The 5,474-nt window shown below is 34.1% G+C and overlaps 1 long non-coding RNA gene across 1 annotated transcript; it reads right to left on the reverse strand.

Moving 5' to 3' along the window:
• Window positions 1–238: 238 nt before the first annotated feature.
• LOC110883689 lies at window positions 239–543 on the reverse strand. The gene is made up of 3 exons (XR_002560563.1): window positions 529–543; window positions 413–443; window positions 239–296 (listed from the first exon to the last, which is right to left on the reverse strand). It is a non-coding gene; the product is annotated as an uncharacterized LOC110883689 (long non-coding RNA).
• Between the last annotated feature and the right edge of the window lie 4,931 nt (window positions 544–5,474).

Raw genomic sequence — 5,474 nt, forward strand, 5'->3', positions numbered from 1 at the left:
ACAGAAGAATGACCTCAGAGGAGGATGAAGTGATCTTAGACTGTGGGGTATGGTGGGGCTTGAGTTGGGAGCTGGGGTTTGGGGCATGAGTTGACACATAGCCATTGAGAGCCTGCCATGTCACCTTGCTAGCCCGCCCCACGCCCGGCTTCAAACCCACGAAAAAGGGGCCACGCCCAAACCCATGCCCACCCGGGGTGGTGGCTTGGGCGTTTTCAGCCCACCCACGCCCAAACCCCCGCCCCATACCCCGCAGTCTTAGCAGATATAATCACAACTTGATAACGCCCTTCACCCTAAACACGAGTATAAGCTACGGTTAGAGAACTGTAAATAAGAACGAGATCAACGACATGATACGAGATAGGCAACAGGATGCAAATGACGAATAGATCTGATGTTCAAGAATTACCGACTCTGTCGGTGCAATTGCTTCCATGATGCTGCCATGCAGAACAAGTTATTAAGTTTATATTCAGCATATATATATCACATCAGAAAACAAGACTAACAAAAGCATAATGTTACCCGAAATCCTTTGAATAGTCAACCTGTGATGATACCATAAGTCGGATCCAACCTGCAATTGTGATGAAGATTGTGGCGGTTGATGAAGGTGGATCGTGACCATCAGGAAGCTGCTGGTGGTGGTTTTCAGATGATTTCGAGATAGTGAAAATGGGGGTATTTATAGAGTGTCAATATCTGGGGTTTAGGTGGAGTAAAGGCAGCAATCAAGATATTTTATTTTAAGATAATATAGTTTTTTTTAACGGCTAATTTCTTTAAGTCCCTGTCGTCTGTGGGACTTGAACCCAAGACATTTCCCTTCCCAATCTAGGTGTTTTAAAGGCTTTGTTTTTGCCAATGGACCACCACCCCATTGGTTTTAAGATAATATACTTGAATGTATGTTTTTCTCACCTCTCTTTCTTAATAGATAATGATATTAAATAAGGGAATATATTATTTACCATAATACTGGTAGGTAGACTCGCGACGTGTAACACCTTTTCCTTTTGTTACGTTGCAGCCGGTTGTCTTTGAATAATTTTTAACTAATGTAGAATTAGTTTCTCTGTTCAACTAATGTATCTCTGTATGATTATCGTTTCTAAAATTATTTATGGTGAAACAACAAATTTAAGGCCGCCCGTAGTGGGGTTTTTTAACGTTTTTTCCCAAAAGAAAAACGTCTCTTAACGCCCATCAACCGCCCCCGGGTGTTTTTTTCAAAAAAAAAAAGAATTGTTTTGCCGTCCTTTTTTCCACACCCTTGTTCATTCTTTTTGGCCAATGACTAAGCCGATGGTTTTTGTTTGGCCAATAAGATTTTTTTGATGGTTTTTTTAAATTCTATTACACCCATTTTAACACAATGTGCACATCCCCACTACACCTATTTTAGAAAAACGTCTTATAATACTTCATTGCTGACTGGACTGCCACATGACACACAACGTCCATGAGTGGAGGCATTACCACTACACATGGTCTAACACCTTTTTTTTACTAAACATTTTAACAATTTTATAACTTTCTAGAAACATTAATTATTCTTAAAATAAATTCTAAGTGACTATTGTAAATACATTTAATGCTTTTATTAATTGAGTGAACTAAAGAACAAGTTTTTAATGCTTTCATTAATTGAGTAAACTAAAGAACAAATAATGGCTTAAATGGGAAGGATACACATTCTATGTATCGGTAACATACGCAATAAAATTTAGGGTGTTAATATTTCCATATCCCTCCTTTATATATATATTTAATGTTTGTGTATCGTATAAAATGCCTTAACGTATGAGCGTACGCTAGGGTAAAATCACACGTTATATTATAGAAATTGAAAATCGCTTGTGTTTTAAAAAACTGAAATCGCACGTTATGTTATAAAGAATGAAATCACATGTGTGTAAACCACTAGAAATCGCATGTGTTAAAAAATGGAAAATCGCATGTGAAAAAAAATGGAAGTCACATGTTATAAATCAAATTTCGCATGTTGTGACTGAATCCCGTACGCAGCATACGTTAAGCCAATTTGTACAATAACCAGCCTATATATATATATATATATATATATATATATAGTGAAAAGGATGTGGAAATAAGATTTAAGGGGTGTGGGAATAGAATCACCCAAAATTTATCTTAAGCATCTTAATACTAAAGGTAAATTACAATGTTACCCTCCTCAAATCTTTTATATAGTAATATAGATATATTTAATTACAATGTTACCCTCCTCAAATCTTAAGCATCTTAATATTGCCGCAATAATGCCTATACACCAATTCATGAGAAACTCAATAAATCTAGAACCCCCCCCCCCTCTTGTTGGAATCGAACTCATGACCTAATAGTCATAACCCTTATCCCATCACCAAGATAGGCAAAGCCTTTAAAACACCTAGGTTGGAAAGGGGAAGGTCTTGGGTTCAAGTCCCACAGATGATAGGGGACTAAAGAAATTAGCCGTTCAAAAAAAATCCCATCACCAAAAAATTCAGCAAAAAAATTAAGACAAAAAATTCAGCACAAAAGGTATAGCACAAAAATGTAGTACAAAAATTCAGCATAAAAAATGCCAACATAGAAATATAACACATTTTTTTAGTTGTCATATTTTATATACCGATATGGTACTCAAATTAAAGATAAAAAACGCTCGATTTTGTGGTGATTTTTTTATGAAAGAATGTCGCATAAAATAGTTATGATCGTTTAAAAATGGGGGTGGAATATGCATGTGAAGAGAGAAAATCAATAAATAGAATTTTCTAAAGATATCCTTAAACTCATCTTTTTTCCTACATTTTCATCTTAACCATTAATTTGAAAAATGAAAGGTTAAGATTCTTTTCTCATCCTACTTAAGCAGAAAAAAAAATTTTTATTTGATCATAGAATTAAACAAGTAGATACTCGAGTTAGTTGAGTTAATGGATTAGGCATATTCAATATTCCGCTTGGAGTACATAGTTTAAGACGTGTTAATGTATTCTTACATTTTCCTCCTTTGAGGGATTTACGTACGTCCATTGCTTCATGCATGGGACCTATAAAGATATACACCAAAATCAAATTTGTAAAAATGGAAGAGCGTCTTTTGCTATCTTCTTAAATCACATTCTTTGAACTTCATCAACCTGCCAAACTTGGATGTCATGTCCTCTTAAATTTTGTTGACATCAATTATACTAAAAAAAATCTAAGATAAGTGTAGTTATTTCCTTCCCGCATAAACTTATGACAACTTTTATTGGAAAAATAAGTTGTTTCAACTACCTACAAACATTCGTGCAACAAAACAAAAAGTGTAGTTAAGCAATGAAAAAACAACATTATGACAAACATAGAATATGCATCACACCGTTCATCCAACATATTTCGGATGAATAAACTAAACCCAAAAAATTAACCTAGCTTAAGGGTGATATATCATCACCTGGATCGTATATCAAATAATTGTACAAATCTTATTAGATTTATCCGGAAGCCTTTGCTATTCATATCCGTTTGTTTTTGTTTGCATTAACGTTGTCTTAATGTGTAGATTTTTAAAGGGAGTGTACGTTATTTCTTGTCTCATTACTCTTTTGTTTTGACCTAATGTAGTTTACCCACAAATGTATGGTTTGTTGGTTTGATTCTTCTAGTTATATAGTAATCTAAGGTATATTATATTATCTGGATTATTTAGCGAGCAACCTCTCTATTCCTTAAATAGGAGAAAGCTTTGCCTTATCTCACCCTTACAAGACCCTATCAAATGCTCTGCTCTAAGTGAGATTCTACTGGGTACGTTATATTAAGGGTTTTAAAAGTATATGAATAAATGTTCAAACCAACACTAGAACTTCGGAGTAAAGACTTGGAAAAGAAAAAAACTATCCTAATTGAAGAACTACAAAATTAAACCCTAACATGAAACCATTGGATGAATCAATAATTTTGAGATAGGAAAAAACAAATTGGTTTTTCCCATTGTTTTAATCGCGCGATTCTAAATATTATTCCATATATAAGTTTACAAGTTTTTTGTGCATTATTAGTTGTAACTTGTGCTTTGTGAGTTTTTCAAAAAAAACTTGATTTTTTTACTTTTAACCTCAAGGTTATTACCTTTTTCATTTTTAACCCTACATAATTTATTTTTTAGTTTTAACCCAAAACTTTTCATTATTTGCAATTTAGCTTCGCAACTTTTTTCACTTATGCTTTTCATTTTTCGCAAAATTTTGTTTTACGTATAGTTCTAAATTTTTCGAGTTAATACGACACAACGTGCATGTGAGGTTCAACATTTTTACCTCTATTTTTCATGTTTAATAGGTTCGTCGCAACACGCATATCCTAGGTTGAGTCAGTGTTGTTGGTCGATGACGGTTGTGTGACATTAGTACTATTTGACACCATTTTATGTCATGCCGCAACGCGGGGTGTGCTTTGGGGGTTTTCAAAGAAAAAATGGTTATGCATATTGTTGTCGTAACGTTGGCTTTGAGGGTTTTCCAAAAAAAATACTTTTTTTTTTACTTTTCACCCAAAATATTTTATAAATTACTTTTAACCAAAAACTATTTGTTTTTTACTTTTAACCCAAAACTTTTTATCTTTTGCAATCTATCCGTATAACTATTTTACTTTCAACTTTGGTCATTTATAGTTTTCATTTTTCGCAAATTTTTCGCTTTATGTTTGGTTCTAAATTTTGTGACTTAACACATCGCAGCTGTGTCTTTGGTTTAACATTTTTACGTTTCATTCTAAATTTTGCGAGTTAACACGACGCAACGTGCGTGTGTTGGTGAACGTTTTTACATCGTCTATTTTTCCATATTTGACAGGTTTAACATAACATGCGGGTCCTAGATCCACTTAGTTATAACTAAAGAATCCCCGCTGCATTGCGGCGGGTCGCAATCCTAGTTATTGTTGAATTGCAATTTGGCACGAATTCTACTTCTCTTATGTGCTTTAATCGCCTTTGTTGAATCGCATGCGAAATACTTAAAACTATTATTGAATTGTGTCATGTAGGTCACTAGTACATTGGTTTCTCAGTTCACTTTTAAATTCTTTTCCAGCTCGTTTGGAAAGCGGATTGTGGCAGCGGACCAACTCCTCCATTAGGAAGGTGGTTGTGCTAGTGGATGATTAGAAATGGTTGTGCTCCTCCATTGATCTCTTTAAGGTTTAGGTAGAGGAAAAGCGGTTGTCTAGTGTTTGTCAAGGGCAATGGTGTCATTATGTGTTCTCTAGGGTTTACATCAAGTGGTGAATTGAAAGGGTAATTATTCTAAACATTAAGGTAATTATCCATACATACATGGGCTAAAACAATTTGTTTTAAGGTTCTAATGGAAAATATTTTATAACTTGTTAAACATTAAGTATTTTAAAACAGGATGAGAAAAAAGATTATTTTTTTGTTATGCTAGGAAATTGAAGAGGTTTCGATATAA

This window comes from Helianthus annuus, chromosome 13 (assembly GCF_002127325.2).
Source record: "Helianthus annuus cultivar XRQ/B chromosome 13, HanXRQr2.0-SUNRISE, whole genome shotgun sequence".
NCBI lineage: Eukaryota > Viridiplantae > Streptophyta > Magnoliopsida > Asterales > Asteraceae > Helianthus > Helianthus annuus.